General features: G+C 41.7%; 1 long non-coding RNA gene across 2 annotated transcripts in view; it reads left to right on the top strand.

Moving 5' to 3' along the window:
* LOC138428402 (uncharacterized) overlaps positions 1-19,453 on the top strand; it is a 136,139-nt gene that overhangs the window by 45,826 nt on the left and 70,860 nt on the right. The window contains exons 3-4 of one of the 2 annotated variants that reach the window (XR_011252431.1): positions 9,190-9,386; positions 15,592-15,814. This is a non-coding gene — a long non-coding RNA (uncharacterized lncRNA). The remainder of the gene's footprint in view (positions 1-9,189; positions 9,387-15,591; positions 15,815-19,453) is intronic. The other variant, XR_011252430.1, reaches the window with a different exon arrangement.

Raw genomic sequence — 19,453 nt, 5'->3', positions numbered from 1 at the left:
CAGTGAATCGATGAGTTCCAAATCTTGCTGTCAAGTCTGCACTCCTCTACTGAGCTCCAGATCCGTATATCCAGTTATATACCGGCTGGGCTTTGTTGTTCTCGATGTTAGAAAGCAAAGTTGCTTTTAATCAAATGCCAGTGAACAGGGGTCGATGGTGGACTCACTGCCCCTACAAAGCCACCTCCCAGGATTCAGCTCTGGCTGAGCATTTTTATTGGTGGTCTGGTAGATTCTTCAAACTCAGATGTTCACAGACGGAACTAATCTTTTCTCCTCCTCACACCAACCTTCCCCTAGTTGGCTTCGTTTCCTTTGCTTCTTTTTAGTCTTCTTATTTATTTGTTTTTGGCTGTGCTAGGACTCTGTTGCGCGAGAAGGCAGTGGCACCCCACTCCAGTACTCTTGCCTGGAAAATCCCATGGGCGGAGGAGCCTGGTGGGCTGCAGTCCATGGGGTCGCTAAGAGTCAGACACAACTGAGCAACTTCACTTTCACTTTTCACTTTCATGCACTGGAGAAGGAAATGGCTAACCCACTCCAGTGTTCTTGCCTGGAGAATCCCAGGGACGGGGGAGCCTGGTGGGCTGCCGTCTATGGGGTCACACAGAGTCGGACACGACTGAAGTGACTTGGCAGCAGGACTGCGTTGCAGCATGCAGGCTTGCTCTAGTTGTGAGGAGCTGGGGCTGCTCTTGCTCAGAGCGTGCAGGCTTCCTTCTTATGCGTGGCTTCTCTTGCTGCGGAGCACAGGCTCTAGGCAGGCAGGGTTTCAATAGCTGGAGCATGCGTGCTGAGTACTTGAGGCTCACGGGCTCTAGGGCACAGGCTCAGTAGCTGTGTTCCCCGGGCACATGGGCTCCTCCCAGACCAGGGATCTTACCTGAGTTCCTGCACTGGCAGGCAGACTCTTGCCCTCGGGACCACCAGGGCAGCCCCTCATCGCCTTTACTTCTGCACCTCGAACCTCCCCATTTGTGCAGGGCTTCTTTTTCATCTTCCATGTCTAACCCGCCCCCCACGCCCTCATTGTGCCTCCCGGATATTTCTGTAAACACCCATTCCTCTGACACTGCCGTTCCTCACGGTCTGTCTTGACTGTTCATTGCAGATCCTTCTTAAAAGACTTCAAGCTGCCAACATCCTCCCTCCCTACCCACATTCTTCCTCACTGTAGCCCAAAGGCAAACGAACTGGACTGAAACTCATATCCGATTAAGAGGTTTCCCATCTTTAAAATTCTCACACAGCATCCCATAACCTTCAAGATAAAAATCCAAACTCTTAGCAGGTTAGCAGGAGACCTTCAGGGGGGTTACCTTTTTCTGGTTCCAGAACCCCCTTAAGTCTCTGAGGAGAGCTGTGGAAACTTTCTGCTGGCTTGTACCTCTAATGTATGCTGATTTTCTGTGCCCGGGCCTCTTTTTAATATATTTTTTATAAGAACGTTGAAAATATGGTCTAATCCTCTGCAGCTGCAGTACATAATATGTCTGATACATAATAATCATTTAAAAAGTGTTTGCTGAATTATTATTAATGTCTTTCTTCTTCCTATGTCTGTGTTTTGGGCCAATATAGTATGTGATCTTAATATATGGGTTACTTTAGAGACCATATCTGTATCCGTACTTCAGTGGTACCCCATTATCACCATACAGTGGGGTTCTCAGAATCTCATTTCCCTTTCAGTTAAAGTATTCCTTTATGGGGAGGGAGGTGGGAGGGGGGTTCATGTTTGGGAACGCATGTAAGAATTAAAGATTTCAAAATTAAAAAAAATAAAAAATTTTTAAAAATAAATAAAGTATTCCTCTGATGGGATTGCCTCCTGACCTCAGTACCCAAAGTTTCCAAAACTGAATAATAATTATAAGACATTAGCATATACTAAGTACCCAGATCACTCCACTTCCAGTTCTTTCTTGATAATGCTGAATAAAAGGGAGCAAGTTTGCCTCCATCCCAATTCTTTTTTTGTTGTTGTTGTTAAGATATTGAAGTGTGAAAGCACTGTAGGTTATATATTGTCTCCAGTAGTAATGCAGTCATTGATTATACATTTCACTTTGTGAAAGCAAATCCATGGTTTAAATCATGTTAAGCTATCAGGAAAAGCACTAAGAAATTTTCTTAACATTCAGTGTCAAGCTGAGCTAGATACTTAAATGAAAGGAATCTGAATTACATTCAGAGAACATCCTTTGTAAACAATCAAATAGCAGATACAAATGTAAAGATCTTAAGTCTGCTGTCTTTAAATAATTACATGGAAATATGTGTGTACCGAATATGACAGAATAAAAAATGACTGGATAGATATTCACAAGAAAAAGGCAGATGCAGAGACCTTTTCTAAAACTGAGTCCTTTTATTTCCCTTGTACAAGTAACAGTTCTAATTTCCTTAGAATCTTACCATGCATATTGATTTAAGCTAATAGTACAGGTTTATTTCTTCTGCATATGAGAGAGTGATCTGATTTTAACAATGCCACATGAATGGCTAATGTGAAATTATACAGAGCTTGCATGCTTGAGCTTGATTGCCTAGATCCAGATTCCAGTTTTGCAATTTATTAGCTGAGTCTGGGCAAGTTACACAGTCTTTCTGTGCCCCAGTTTCTTCTATGTAGATGGGGGATAACACAGATATTTACCTGAAAGGAGTGATATGAGGAGTCAATGAGGCAAGCTTGTTGAGTGTGTAGATCTGTCCCTGGCACAGTGCCAGTGGCTGGAGGTGGCCATTGTTTTCAGGATCAGCTAAAGCTCACTGGACACATTCAAGATGCCAGCACCTGTTGTATGTGCATTGTATTATTTAATCCCCAAATAACTCTTTAAAAAGTAGCTTTGTTTTTAACCTGCATTTGACAGATGCGAAAACTGAGGTTTAATGGTTCAATGACATGCTGCAGTTTACAAAATGGCCAGGCTAGAATCTGACCCACTCTCCTAGTATATTTGGCTTCCCTTGTGGCTCAGCTGGTAAAGAATCTGCCCACAATGCGGGAGACCTGCGTTCATTCCCTGGGTCGGGAAGATCCCCTGGAGAAGGGCTAGGCTACCCACTCCAGTATTCCGGCTTGGAGAATTCCATGGAATTGTTATTGGAACTGTTATTGGAACTCTGCGGGATTTGCACAAGAAAGCAACCCAGTTTCAGCCTCTGAAACTCTTATTTTGAGAAATAAAATCATCCATGTGATCATACAATGACTTCTGCTGTGAGATGTTTTCAGAAATCATGGTAAGAGAAGGTATGTGCTTGTATCCACATGTATTTCTTCTGTCGTCACCTGCCCTGATTCATGAAACCTTCAGTATGACAAAAAATGTACGTGTCAGAATTTAATTACAAAGTGCCCTTTCACTCAGCAACCAGCTCATACAGTTTTCTGAGTCTAATAAAAGGGTTTATTGTGAGGCAACAACAGCAGCGACCTTTAACAGATGCTACTGTACAACAGAATGAGTCATTATTCCTGAACTTAAACAGTGAGAGATAAACATAGCGTGAAGTTTAACCTCTTAGATACATTCTGTACCAGATCTATTTTTAACGTTTCATATTTTAACATACATGAAAATCCTTTGTAGTGAAAATGTGCCTCTAATTGGAGTTGATAATCCCGTGGCAAGCACTGTTGATGGGCCAGTTCTGTCTTCCCATTTTAGAAGCTATGTCCGTAGCACCAGTGGTTGATGCTTGATTCCTGTATTTATCCAGCCGCCGTGCATGAAGGCCTATTGTGTGCTGGTCCCTGTGCTGGCCTGTGTGGGCTGAAGGGAACATTGAGTCAGACACCTTAGCGCTCACCTGTGTAGGGCTTACAGCGTAGCGAAGCGGAACTACTGAACGAGTGAAGGGATTCATGCTCCCCCTCCTCCCGCTTTGTTGAGGGGAGAGGGTGTGAATCAGAAGACTGGGATTGACAGCCATACACTGTCCGCACTGTGTGTGAATTAGATGACTAATAGGAACCTACTCTGCTCAGGGAACTCTGCTCAGGGCTGTCTGTGCGACCCCGTGGACTGCAGCCCGCCAGGCTCCTCCACGCATGGGATTCTCCAGGCAAGAGTTCTGGAGTGGGTTGCCATGCCCTTCTCCAGGGGATCTTCCCGACCCAGGCATCCCACCTAGCTCTCCTGCACTGCAGGCAGATTCTTTACCATCCGAGCCAGCTGTGGTGACCTAAATGGGAAGGAAATCCAAAAAGAGGACATATTTATAGCCGATTCACCCTGCTGAACAGTAGAAGCTAACACAACATCCTAAAGCAACTCCACTCCAATAAAAATGCATTTGAAAAACAGACAAACTCGTAAACTAAATATATTATCTTTGGGAAAAATGTAGCATCAATACTTGAGTCAATAAATAATGATCATTAATATGTTAAAAAAAATGACACGTGTTCACTTGAATCATCTGCTTTTTGGTTAATGATGACCTCACAGTTTCCCCCTGGAGGGTGTGAATACTTACTTTGTTCCCCTGTATTGGGTTACAGTTCTTAATTCTGAGAATATCTGTCTCAAAGGTAAACTTAGTTCTTTCTCTGAAAACAACTACATTCTACTTTCAAGACAGAATTTCTTCAAATTCCCCTCCTAGCTCTGAGGTCTAGCATAAGTAACCTGTTCCATAAGGATATGGGTTTGTTTTGCTCTGTAATGTCATGGTCTTAGACTTTGCAGGTGACTCAGAGGTAAAGAATCCACCTACCAGTGCAAGAGATGCGGGTTTGAACCCTGGGTCAGAAAAATCCCCTGGAGAAGGAAGTGGCAGCCGACTCCAGTACTCCTGGGGAATCCCATGGACCGAGGAGCCTGGTGGATTACAGTGCACGGGGTCCCGGAGAGCCAGACAAGACTGGGCGCGCACGCGGCGTCTTACTAACCTACATCACAGGTTTCTGCAGTTCCTCGGTGGACTCCATTTCTTTGTAAGCACTTGAATTTTTAACTTGCTTACATGTGTATGCAGGTTGCATCCCCCTTCTCATCAGTTCTGCCCTCCCTTAAGGCACCATTATGCTTCCCTGCTTTCCACCCGAGCTGACTTGTGGCTCAGGGGATGGCAGATGTAGCGGTTTTGCATACTCACTCACCCGCTGCTGCCTTGATTGCTTCGCCCTTAATGAGGAGGAAGGGGGGTGCTGGAGGTAGCGTGGGCTCCAGGGTGCCTGCGCTCAGTAGTCGCAGCTCCGGGGCTCCGCAGCACAGGCTGGATAGTTGTGGGATACAGGCCTAGCTGCTCCGCGGCATGCGGAATCCTCCCGGGTGGGGATCGAACTCCGGTCTCCTGCATTGGTAGGCAGATTCTGTATCACTGAGCCTCCAGGGGAGTCCTGCTTTTGTAAGTTATAACAAGTCAAGAAGACACCAATAGTAGCTACGGAGCTACCATGCATGCTTGCAATGAGGTTAAGGGCAAGAAACAGCACGTAATATTATAACTAGACATTGTCATTTGAAAGAAAAACCACATTTACCACAAATAATCATGCAGATGTCTTGCTCATTAATGGATTCTTGGTTAGTAGTGTTGTTTATGAATTAACATTCAGAGCAAACATCTTAAGCTAAATTTTCAGGCATTTGGTTACATGCCATACCATTTCCAGAAGGCAGTTTGTCATTTAAAAAAAAAGAACCATTGAATACAGGAGTGGCATAATTTGTTTAGTATTTTTTACATATACATTCACATGCAATTACAAATATAAAATATGTGTTTAATATTTATAAATAATTGCATTAATTTTTTAAGAAATTCCCATTAGCCTGTAGTACAGCACATGTTTTTCATGAGATACACTTTGAATTATGTTAATGTAAGGAAATGGGCATTGTGTTTATGATATTTTCTTATCTTTAAGATATTAGCTTACTTAATAGTTTAATGAAAATTACATTTTTGATGTAATTTTGGAAAATTTCTTGGTTTAAGGTGGCCTGAGTTCTGGACACGATCCTTTCAGAGATCAGAGATCAGCAACAATATTTGATGGGTCATGCCCATGAACTGACCTCTCTTCCCCACTCTTCTGGGTGTTAATTTCCCCAGCAGCGTTCCCTGCTCAGAGAGGTGCTCCCAGGCTGTTCTCTGCCCGGGAATGGCTTACTGAGTGGACTTGACGTGGCCTCATGACTGGAGAATGGACCATGACGTGTGGTCTCACGTAGAAGGGATGAGGCATTCATCAACCCATCAACTCTTAAGCTTGATAAGGCAAATTAGAATTTCAGGAAGATGCTCCACTGGTCATAGATCAGAAAACATTTAACATGCAGAATGTATCCATGCCTGTTAATAAGGTTTACTTGGAGTGAATTTTTACTGCCTTCCTTTTAGGAATATCATCTTTGAATTAAAATTTTAGCCTAAATTAAATGCTCCTCCAGTAAAGAATCTGCTTGCAATGAGGGAGACCTGGGTTTGATCCCTGGGTCAGGAAGATGCCCTGGAGAAGGGAATGGCAGCCCACTCCAGCATTCTTGCCTGGAGAATCCCATGGACAGAGAAGCCTGGCAGGCTCCAATCCATGGGCTCGCAAAAGAGTCGGACTTGTCTGAGGAACTGAACAACAACAAACCGTAATGACTTCCTAATTACCTCCAGGTAACAGTCCCCCCAGGGGTTGGGGCTTCAGCAGGTGGATGTAGGCAGGGAGACACACAGGTCAGTCCAGGGCATCTACTGACTGTTTCTCTTGATTCCAGAAACGTTTCAAGTTATTTTGTAGACCAGCTTTTTCTTTTATTATTATTGATTGCCATTTAGAAGAAATGGAGACCATCCATCAACCACCTATCTCTCCCACTGACCCTTTAAAGAGGCCTCTCTGTCATCATGATATTCCCTTGAGGGAGGAAAGATCCAGAGGAGGGGGAGAAAAATTAAGCAGCAGGTCAAGCAGGCATTTAAGAGAAGAGCTATCCAGCAGCTTCTTTTTCTCCTTTTTTTTTTTCTTTTTCTTCCTTTTTTTTTTCTTAAACACAGAAATGATTGATTCACAGGTAGCCTGCCCTAATGCTGTTTTATTGAGTTTCCAACTGCCAAGTCGTGTCTGAGCTGACAATCTGAGTTTCAGACTTTTAGAGAAAGAACTGCTCCATGTTGAGCCGTTCATACTTGTTTGATTTCATATGAAGAATCTGCCTTAACAGTTCTGGGGCCAGAAGGTACCTGAGTTTGAGGGTCCAGACCCCTTGACTTAACTTCCTACTCCAGTACTCTTGCCTGGAAAATCCCATGGATGGAGGAACCTGGAAGGCTGCAGTCCATGGGGTCGCTAAGGGTCGGACACGACTGAGCGACTTCACTTTCACGCATTGGGGAAGGAAATGGCAACCCACTCCAGTGTTCTTGCCTGGAGAATCCCAGGGATGGGGGAGCCTGGTGGGCTGCCATCTATGGGGTCACACAGAGTCGGACACGACTGAAACGACTTAGCAGCAGCAGTGTGGTCCATCGAAATATCTGAGTGGGGAAAAATAATTTCACAAGGGTATCAGAAACTTCTAAAGAACTGAGCAAATGTGGGGTTCAGATAGGACTTTTATGAACAGCAGCACAGAAAACAGGGAAATAAGAGATGGCATCAGCCAGTTTCCTGAAGCTCTGGTCCCTGGAGGGACGTGGCAAGCTTTGATGCTCTGTGTGACTCTCTGCTGTAGGACTTTAAAAGTCTGGAAAATCCTTAATACCTTTCATACCTTAACCCTTGGCATGCGTCTGAATCACCTGGAGGGCATTTGTAATTTTTATTTATTTTTTATTGAAGCATAGTTGATTTAAATGTTGTGTTAGTTTCTGGTGTATAGCAAATTTATTCAGATATATGTGTATAGGTATTCTTTTTCATATTATTATCATATGGTGTATTACAAGATAATATAGTTCCCTGTGCTAAAGGGTAGGGCCTCTTTTATCTTTTATATATAGTAATTTGTGTCTGCTCATTGCAAATAGAAGGCATTTAAGACATATGTTTGAGTCCTACTCCCTGTGTTTCTGATGTCTTGCAGTGAGGTCTCAAAATCAACTTCAAACAAGTTCCCCCCAAAATGCTTGTGCTATGGGTTTGGGAACTAAATTTTACTGCATTACAGGGCTCTTCTCCTCTATGGCAGCTGAGTTGAAATTAAACAAAATTCGGGAGCAACCCAAGGTCAATGTTCTCAGCCTTGGCTGTTTGCCTCCCCTGAGGAACACTGAAAAACAGCAGTCTCAGAGTCTCTGGGCTGGCCGGCTGGGACCAAGGTGCCAGTCTTATGTTTTTTAAAGCTCTGCAGGAGTCTCCAGTATGCACGCAGGTTTAAGATCCTTTGTCCTTTTCTGATTAGATGTCAAGCATGGTCAGTTGCTCCAAATGACTAGGGATGATAGTGCCTGGCCAGCCTCTGAAAGGCAGAGAGGAGGCCTAGTGTAATCCTTTCGATGTAGCGTCTGATCAGGGCTTGAGTGGACACAGCACTGATAAATCATGAGGCTCTGACATAAGGCCTTTGTCCTCCGAATTGGACGCCAATTGGACAAGATATTTTTCACCCTATGGGACTTCGTGGGAATCTTTTCCTACCTGGAGTGTGGCTGTGGAACCGCGTACCTCAGAGAAAATAAGTTTCCTAAGGTCTTCTATTTTGGTGGGGAAGGTGCAGGGCATTCTAAGTTACAGAATATGCTGGGCATGGAGCAGCAAAGTGCACTTCTCTGTGAGCAGGCTAATTTGTGAACTCTTGCTGTTACCCCGACACTAAGCCTGGCTAAATTACATTCTTCTCATGGGTGAGTCAATGGAGAAAATCAGATCAAAGCTCATAAAACTGTCTGCAACCCAAGAGAAGAACATTTCTCTAAGTGTTCAATAGAACATCAGGCCCTCCAAATAGGATTACAACGTGGCAAGGGGGAAAAAAAGAAACATTTAAAATACCTGCCTGAGAACCCAGTTTGTTTTAGAACATGTGTAATGACAAATGGGTTGAGAAAAGTAGGGACCAGCTTATGTTAAGAAAAAATCGGAAAGAATCAAATGGTCCCAGAAGCAATAAAAGGGAAGATAAGGTATACAGGAGATGGAATCATCAACACTATATTTTGATCTCAATTTTTAAAATTGGCACAATTAAAGCAATGCAAATAAGTTAGGTGAAGATTTTTTTTTTCTTCTTTTAGGGAAAGAGGATCCATTTCTTCATGAATGAAAATAGGAATCGACGTTGTATGTAATGCAGTGGTAGTTTGTCCCAGCAAATGGTCTGAGGAGGATTCCTGGTTACCCATGGTCTCTAAATATTGCACTCAGTGAATCTCCACAGTCACACCCTGCAGTGCCGCGCATGGATGCTGGGAGCTTAATGGGCAATGCAATGGTCAGTAAAGAGTTTCTTCTAGCGCAGGCAGGGTGCTTCTCTCAGTCCCTACCTTCATGTCTACCCTGTTGGTGGGATAAACGTGCAACAAGATTGGGATGGGCGGGGCCTGTGGGGCTGCTTAGGGGTGGGGATACCTAGGGTGTGGGGGGCCTTTTCCCTGTCACTGTGACTTTTCACTTCCATGGCATGGCACAAGCTCTTTAAAATGCACTGAATGGCTGTTTGTCACAACATTAGATATTACCTTTAGTGATAATTTCCAGAAAAGGGATAATTTCCACAAAATTGTTGCATGAAACAGTGTTCTTCATGAGATCATTGCCAGGAGTAAGGGCTCTTAGCTCAGGAAACAGTCATTCCGTTCTATAGCTTAAAGCCTAAGCTTGAGCTAATTTCTCACAGGGACAGAGGGGTCAGTGAAGTTTTGACATACCTGCTCTTGTTCGAGCACGTGCTTGAACCTCTCAAGCGTGTTTGCCCCATTTAAGATCTAGCTTTGCCCATGGACACGATTCGCTTTCTACTGGAGGGAAGGGATTTCAGAATATGTAGGGAGCAGCCTGATAAAAGCTGTATTATTGTCAGTTAGAGTATATTATAATAAGACAAATGCATGTGGTCGTTGACCCGGCTCTAGCGTTTCCACCACGACTTTTCCCTTTGATAATTGTTTGACTAGTGTAATATGTGACTAGAAAATAACAACAGTATCTTCCTTGCCGGAGAGATTTTTTTGAATATCTCCAAGCCCTTTCAGCTGTGTGATCACATTGTCATGGTAACTGGGAAGAAATTCTTAAATAATAGTGAATGTTCTGCTCAAAATTCTATATCTAATATTATCACTTTTGTTCAAAAAGATATGTGGCAGGTAGTTTTGGGATCGACAAATGAATCACCAGTGTGGTATGAACTCTGAAAAGAAAATTAATATCTTCACCAAAGAAGCATGTTATCCCCATTCTAAAAATCTAATTTGTGTTAAAAAAAATTCTTCACAGAGCAGATAAACAAGGTCGCTGTGACTTCTTTTACACAGAAGTGTTTCACAGCTAAAATTTATTATTATGCAAGACAGGGAAAGAGACACAGATGTGTATAACGGACTTTTGGACTCAGAGGGAGAGGGTGGGATGATTTGGGAGAATGACATTCTAACATGTATACTATCATGTGAATTGAATCGCCAGTCTATGTCTGACGCAGGATGCAGCATGCTTGGGGCTGGTGCATGGGGATGACCCAGAAAGATGTTATGGGGAGGGAGGTGGGAGGGGGGTTCATGTTGGGGAATGCATGTAAGAATTAAAGATTTTAAAATGTAAAAAATAAAAAACTAAAAAAAAAATAAAAAATAAAAAAAAAAATAAAATTTATTATTATTCCATTAAACTAGATGCCCATGAATTGTCTAAGTCACATCTGTGTATGACTCAGTGTGACTGTCCTATGTGAATTTCAGTGTGGCAAATGGAAGTAAGAGTCACATATTTGCTTACAAATTTTCCTTGCACTTACTCATATTGTGAAAATTGTGGAGGCCCAGCGTGGACTTAATTTACATATTTCATTCCCTGGATATCCAACTTGTCTCATACTTCCAATTAACTCCTGAGAGATGCCTTACAACAAATATAATGTGCATAGGACATAGCGCACGCTGATATGTGCTGCCTTTATCAGCCCGTATTTCAACTGGCCGGGATAATGAATTGCATCCTTACCTCATACCATATGTAAAAGTTAACTCGGTGGATCAGGGACCTGATATTAGAGCTGAAACTATACAAAGCTCTTAGAAGAAAATATGTAGGAGTGCATCTGTACAGCCTTGGATGTGGCAATGGTTCAGAAGCACAGGAAACGGAGACAGAGACGGACTCCATCAAAACTTTAAACCTGTGTCCAAAGACACTATCAAGAAATGGAAAATAATTCACAGACTGGGAGAAAGTATTTTCAAATCGTGTCTCTGATAAAGATCTGGTATCTAGACTATATAAAGAGCCTGCACAACTCAACAGAAACAGCCTGATTCAAAACTGGACCACGAGCTTGAGTAGACACTTCCCCAAAGAACATATTCAAGTGGCCAACAAGTCCAGGAAAAGACACTCACCATCATTCATCATTAGACAAATCAAAACCGCAGTGAGATACCACTGCACACCAGTAGGATAGCTGTGACCCAAAAAGGAGAAAGACGTGTTGACGAGGATATGGAGAAATTCGCATCTCTGGGCATTAATGGCGGGAATATAAAATAGCTCAGTCGCTATGGAAAATGGTTCGGTAGTTCTTCAGAAAGCTAAACGTAGAATTACATAAGACCCAGCAATCCCGCCTCTAGGTAATATATACCCCCCAAAGGATTGAAAGCAGGCGTTCAAACAAAACATTGTACATGAACCTAGTGGCAATGGAATATCATTCAGCCATAAGAGGAATGAAATACTGATATATTTTACAACATGGATGAGCCTTAGAAACATTATGCTAAGTGAAAGAAGCCAGGCACAAGAGACCACACGCTGTGTGAGTCTGTGTATATACAATATCCATGGAAGGTAAACCCACAGATATACAAAGCACATGGCAGCTAACAGGGGTTGGAGGAAGGGGGGATTAGTGTTGACTACTAATGGGTGTAATTGTTTTTGAGAACATTTTGAAAATATTCTAGAAATTAGTGGTGATTGCACATAACATTTTGAAATATGCTAAAAACCACTAAATTATATAGTTTAAAATGATTTATCAAATATACACAATAGGCAAATACATAGAGATAAAGTACACGTTGCTTGGTATCAAGGGGTCGGGTGGGGGAAAGATGGAATGGGGAATGGTTGTTTAATGACTTTTCTTTTGGGGTGGCAAAACGGTTCTGGAACTAGATAGTAGTACAAGATTGAAAATGTACTAAACACAGTACAATTTGGTACTTTAAGAGGGTTAAAGTGGTGAATTTTATGTTATGTGAATAAAAAATAAATAAAATTTTAAAAGTAAGGGAATAACTGTTCTAAATAATAAAGTTTAATACATTTTTTTAACGACCAAGTTAAAACTCTGAAATTTGAGTTGCAGCTTTTAAAAAAAATCTCTAATCTTTTGTGCAAAATTTGCACATAAATCTCATTTATCCAGTTTTTGCTTATTTGACTTTTTTGGTTCAGATTTTAAGCAATTAAAAAGGATCTGAGATCCATTGGCTGTATATGAAGAAGGAACTAAGTCTTTTAATTGCACCCAGGAGGTTCAGATACGATGTTCCACTATGTAAAAATACCCTCTTGCTGGATTATAAATAGTCAGGATCTCAGCTGCATTTTCTACAACTTTTTTTTAATTAAAGTATTGTTGATTTACAGTATTAAGCAGCATGCGGGTTCAGCCCTTTTGCAGATTGCTTTGCATTGTGGGTTGCTGTCAGATGATGGGTGTCGTTCCCCTGTGCTGTGTATCCTAGTTGCCTATCTATTTTACATGTAGTTCAGTTCAGTCGCACAGTCGTGTCCGACTCTTTGGGACCCCATGGACTGCAGCACGCCAGGCCTCCCTGTCCATCACTGACTCCAGAGCTTGCTCAAACTCATGTCCATCGAGTCAGTGATGCCATCCAACCACCTCATCCTCGGTCGTCCCCTTCTCCTCCCGCCTTCAATCTTTCCCAGCATCAGGGTCTTTTCAAATGAGTCAGCTCTTTGCATCAGGTGGCCAAAGTATGGGAGCTTCAACTTCAGCATCAGCCCTTCCAATGAATATTCAGGACTGATTTCCTTTAGGATGAACTGGTTGGATCTCCTTGCAGTCCAAGGGACTCTCAAGAGTCTTCTCCAACACTACAGGTCAAAAGCATCAATTCTTCGGCACCAGCTTTCTTTATGGTCCAACTCTCACATCCATACTTGACTACTGGAAAAACTGTGTGGACAAAGTAATGTCTCTGCTTTTTAATATGCTGTCTAGGTTGGTCATAGCTTTTCTTCCAAGGAGCAAGCGTCTTTTAATTTTATGGCTGCAGTCACCATCTGCAGTGATTTTGGAGCCCCCTCCAAAATAGTCTCTCACTGTTTCCATTGTTTCCCCATCTATTTGCCATGAAGTGATGGGACCGGATGCCGTAATCTTCCTTTTTTGACTGTTGAGTTTTAAGCCAGCTTTTTCACTCTCCTCTTTTCACTTTCATCAAGAGGCTCTTTAGTTCTTCTTCGCTTTCTGCCATAAGGGTGGTGTCATCTCCATATCTGAGGTTATTGATATTTTCTGTTAATCTATTAATCCCATACCCTTAATTTGCCCCTCCCTGCTTCCCTGTCCCCTTTGGTAGTCCACTGCATGAATTTTCTTGTGAATTTCAGGAGAAGAATTTCAGATGCTTAGAATTTCATTTTGTTTGTTTAGAAGAGTTTTCCTAGGTCTAGGTAAGGAACCTGAAACTTTGCCTAACTATTTGTAGATAAAAAACTAGGAAGAATGAGACTATTTCCCATGTTGTTTGACTTATCAAGATGACCTTGTTGTCCTGAACATAATTTGAAAATTATCATACTTCATTTAACCTTTGATTAGTTTAACAGGGCACATTATAGAAATACAAACGTTCCAGAAACCGTCCTATAGAAGACATTCTTTCTCCCCGCACTGGCTCTCAATGGGTCAGTTCTCCTCCTCAGGTTGTTGGGAATCCCCAGAGATTTCAGTGCACATCTGAGCAAATAAGTCACCTTTTACGTTAATAGTGTATATTATGTAGCGCTCTTATGAACTTGAAAACCATTTATTACATACTTTTACAGATTGTCACATACCTGATTTTATTGGCTTGCCTCACCAAAAAAGGAGGGGAGGGCAGCATTGTATTTGATTATTTGTTTAAATTTGAGCTCACTTGAATTGATTTCAGATGTAACTTCTGCCTCCAAATTGTCCAAGATGAATAACACTGAGCTATCCTGGTGAAGTTATCTGACATTTTGGGTACCTATTGTTCTCAGACTAGCCATTTGAGTTTCTGAATAATTTAGTGTCAATTTATGACAGCTGTTTCCTCTAACTCATGTTGATTATATAGTCTTTGCATAAAGATTATGCGATTCTGGCTTGAGACTCAAGCTCTGTCTATGTGAAGTCAAAATAAGCAGTCAGTTGACAAATTCTTTCGTTTCGATGGTACTTGCTAACCAACGGACTTTTGCTGTTGTTAAAATTTATTTGTTCATTTGGCTGCACTGGGTCTCAGTTGCAGCATGTGGGATCTAGTTCCCTCCCCAGGGATCGAGCCCAGGCCCCCTGCACTGGGAAGACAGAGTCTTAACCACCGGACCTCCAGGGAAGTCGCTGACCAGCTGCCTTTGATCTTAAATGATGGGTTTTGGCGGCATGTCGCTCTAGGCGTCTTACATATTCACGGAGACTGAGCAAGACAGCAGCAGCAAGAAGAGAAGAACAGAAATATTTTTAAACCTTTCAGTCAGGTTTTTTAAAACAGCGTTAGAAGCCTTTTTCAAAATGCATATGATTCAAACACATTTTTTTAAAGCTTTCATCCCTCAAGTAAACATTATTCTGTACTAAACAAATAATCATTTTTTAATTTTTGAAAGTTTCATTATAAATGGCATGATCTTCTAGAATACTAATACCTTGATCCAAGTATTTAATTTTACTGTTTGAAATATTAGCCAAAACCTGTGAAATAAAAAAGTAACAAAACCCTAAGCCATTTTTCTGTAAAGAAATAATGCTCTAAAGTCAAGGATAACCACAATTCCTCATAAAACTCAACACACCGTGGCTTTATTTGCAGGTACAGGGGAAAAGAATCAGAATTACATTTGTAAAAAATAAATAGAATGCCTCAGATAAACATAATAAAGTGATGTATATTAGTATACAAGAGTTTGCAATGCTTCAGGGCATAAGTTAATTTCCATAAATGAGCTCTTAAGAGTTGTCTTGAGGCTCTTTTGTTGGTTTTCACATTAATCATCTTGTAACTGAATGCATTTTAGTTTATCATGCTTTCATTTAAAAATATATGTAAGAAAATGGTATAATTTATAACTAAATGATAATTTGATGACGTGTTTTATAGCCATTGGTATAATTCCATGACAGTTTCTTAAATGTAGAAATCACTTAGTCTTGGTAGAATGTGCCAACTTCCTAATTAGTTTAATTTTCCCATTTATTGTAGTTCCTGGTGCTGTGTGTGTGTGTCCGTGGGCACTTAGTCGTGTCCAACTCTTTGCAACCCCAGGGACTGTAGCCAGCCAGGCTCCTCTGTCCATGGAATTTTCCAAGCAAGTGCTGCATGCTGCTAAGTCGCTCAGTCGTGTCCGACTCTGTGCGACCCTATGGACAGCAGCCCACCAGGCTCCTCTGGCCTCAGGATTCTCTATGCAAGAAGACTGGAGTGGGTAAGTGCTGCATGGAATTATGCAAATAAGAACACAAATGAAAGGCTTCTAATTTTACAGAACAGTTGTTAACTTCTTTTACTGAATACTTGGCATGTGCAAGGTACAGCTCACAATGCTTTCCAGGTCCTGACTCTTCCATACTTGAATTACCTGCTAGGACTTCTGTGTAACAAAGCACCGTAAGCTGGGTGACTGAAACAACAGAAGTTCATTGTCTCCCGGTCCTGGAGGCTGGAAGTCCAAGACCAGGGTAGGTGCCTTCTGAGGGCATTGAGGAAGAATCTGTCCCATGCCTCTCCCAGCCTCCGGCGATTTGCTGGCCATCTTTGCCACTCCCTGGCTTGCAGAAGCGTCCTCCTGATCTCTGCCTTCATCTCTGCATGATGTTCCCTTTCTGTGTATCTGTCTGCCAACTTCTCCTTTTATAACCACACCAACCGTACTGGAGCAGGGCAGGGCATCTGAATTAACTGCATTTGCAGCAACCCTATTTCCAAATAAGGTACGTTCTGAGGTTCTAAGGGTTAGGGCCTCGACATGTGACTCTGGGTGGGGACGCAACTCACAGCAGCAGTCACCCAGCCCTACAAGGCAGGCACTATTGCGCTCTCCAGTAGCTGTATGAGACAGCTGAGACAGAGAGCTTCAGCTACCTGCCCAGTCTGATGCAGAGAGGAAGTAACAGCTGGGACTTCAGTGCAGGCATCTGAGCTTCAGAGTCTACAGACATTTTTTTTTTTTAGCTTAATTTTCCTTTAATGGGTTTCAGGATATATTTTATTGATATTTTATATTTTTATGTCAATATTCAAATGTGCATTTGTTCTCTCTAAGGCCAGTTTTTCCACTGGAGCACTGGATTTTCTACCTCAGTGACTTTCTATTCATTACTGCTAACCACCATCGTCTCTCTTAACATGATCAGTTCCTGGCAGGATGATTTTCCTTATGATCTGGGTAATAATTTAGGGCCCTACTTAGATGCCTAATCTACTAAACTACCTAACATATCTATAATGGAGTTAATAAAGTATATTCAAGTTTATAAAGCTATATCTAATCCATATTCTGGTCACGTCATACTTGTGTTGTCCCTGAATAACAAGTTTGAAAAGAAACAAAGGAGAAATACTATACCCCTTCTGCTGCTCCTTTGACCATGATCTGTGAGGGAGAATTCACATTATTTTTCCACAAAGGAGAAAGCTGCTGAGTCAGAGGCAAGCAGGTAAGCCTCCCATATACCCTGTAGAGACAGGAGACTTCTGTAGTGTGTATTTCAACTTAAAAATTGTCAGAAGTACAGAGAGGCAATAACTGAAGGAGCTGCTGTTTCAAACACCAGGGAAATGCTCTTAGCAATGAGCGATTTCAGCGGGAAAAGACACTCCTCGTGCCCCCTCTGTCCACATGGTCCTTACTGGCTCACCACAACGTCGGCATCCCATCCCTCCTTCAGGAGGATGGGAAGGGCTAGGTCCAACCCAGAAGTTGCACAGGTCACTTCTGCCTACATTTTTAGTAACAAAATCTTGTCATGTGGCCAGATGCAAGAGAAGCTAGGAGAACTCTAAGCTGAAAGTTTTATAACTAAGAAGAGAATGAATATTAAGGGATGCATAGTAGTCTCTACCGCAAAGAGGCAAATAGGCTCTGTGGCAGTGCAGCTTCACAGTAAAGGAGCATTTTACGTTGAATAGTAGGAAACTGAAGCAGTCAATCTGTCATTTATAATAAAGAACAAGACATAGTAAAAAGCAGAAAATGGTTTAATAAACCTATGTCTCCATCACCAAACACAAATGGAAACAAGGATTCTGCACTGTCAGCTCAGAAGGGAATAAACCAAGTGTTCCAAGGACAAGAAAGATGCTGCAAACGGCATTATTCCGTGCTTTATGGCTGAGTAACGTTTCATCGTGTGTGTGTGTGTGTGTGTGTGTGTGTGTGTGTGTGTGTGTACCCTACATCGTCTTCATCCGTCAGGGGACGTGTGTGTGCTTCCACGTCTTGGCTGTTGTAGAGAATGCTGCTATGATCGTGGAGGTGCGAATTTCTAATTCTTTTTCATCTTTTCCAGATATCCGCTAAGAAGCGTGATTGTTGGGCCATTTGACGACTCTTAGTTTAGGGTTTGAAGGAACCTTTATACTGTTTTCCTTAGTAGCTGTACCAACTCACATTCCCAACAATGGAGGAGGTTCCTTTCTCTCCACACCCTCTCCAGCACGTATTATCTGTAGATTTTTTGATGGCCGTTCTGATTGGTGTCAAGGGATACGTCACTATAGTTCTGATCTGCTTTTCTCTAGTATTTAGCGCTATTGAGCACCTTTCCATGTTCCTGTTGGTGACCATCTGTATGTCTTCTTCAGAGATATGTCTGTTTAGGTCTTCTGCCTGTTTTTCCATTGGGTTGCTTGTGGGGTATTGTTTTTTTTTTTTTTTTATGTTGAGCTATGTAAGTCATTTGGATATTTTGGAAATTCATCTCTTGATCAGTCACATAGTTTGCACAAACACTTTTTGCCATTCTGTAGGTTATCTTTTTGTTTAAACAAAATGTACGTATTTTGCACAATGTTTTAATACATATCGCCAAATGGTTTTTCCAGAATATTCCATTAATTTGCTTTTCAACCAACGTTTTAGTCTATTTTCTTGCATCATATGGACATTTGTTTAAAAGCTGTAGCAAATTTGATAGATTAAAATGTTTATTCCTTTTATCACTAATCAAAATGAGTACACTTTTGTAGGTTTTTGAATGTTTGGTTTATTCTTCTCTGAGTCGGCAGGGCTTAATCTCTTTGCTTCCATTTGTACTACGTTATTCTGTCTTATAATTTTATAGAAGCCCTTTAACATGTTAACTTGTGGTCAGTTTTATGGTTTGCCAATAGCTTTCTGTTTCTCATTTGACTTATTTTTCATAGTCTGTTACCCAAATAGTTTTAAATATTGATATTCATTTTATCCGTTTTTACTTTTATTGTTTTTGCCTTTTACTTCAAGCTTAAAAAGACCTTCTTACCCTAGCTCAATTCTTGATAGATGAACCACTTCCTTCAAAGTGATACACTTTCAGTGGCCTTTACCTTACATTGTTAATGTTTGAAAGCAACTGTGTTATTTTTCCTTTATTCAGTATACCACAAATGCAGGGTCTTTTACTGCAATTCAGAGTAATCACCACTTAGTATTGATATGTTACTCAGGTATTTTATGACTAGAAAAGGAAAGGTTTCTACCCAAAAAGAAAAAAGTTGCTAAAACTGTACTAAAGAAATTTTCAAGGCATGGAAAGTCACAGAGTGTCAGTTTCCCTTACTTTTTTTTTTCCTCCTGGAATATTCCCGAGGGCAGAGGACAGTGATTAATTTTCCCCAGGATAAGCGGCAGCAGACCCTAAGGCAGCGGTAACAGCAAGCGATCCTTTGAAATTTTATTTTAAAGCTTAAACATTTATGCAAAATTTCCCTTCCGCTGCCGAGGATGCCCATTCGGTTTTCTTTGCGTTCTCAGTCGCACAGTCGTGTCCAGCTCTTCGCAGCAGCCAGGCTCCTCCGGCTCAGCTGTGTGCCCCTCTTTGCAAACCCTACGGACTGTATCCTGCCAGGCTCCTCTGTCCATGGG

Source organism: Ovis canadensis, chromosome 23 (assembly GCF_042477335.2).
Source record: "Ovis canadensis isolate MfBH-ARS-UI-01 breed Bighorn chromosome 23, ARS-UI_OviCan_v2, whole genome shotgun sequence".
NCBI lineage: Eukaryota > Metazoa > Chordata > Mammalia > Artiodactyla > Bovidae > Ovis > Ovis canadensis.
Note: the sequence above shows the minus strand (reverse complement) of the source record. Positions and strands in the feature narration are given on the sequence as shown.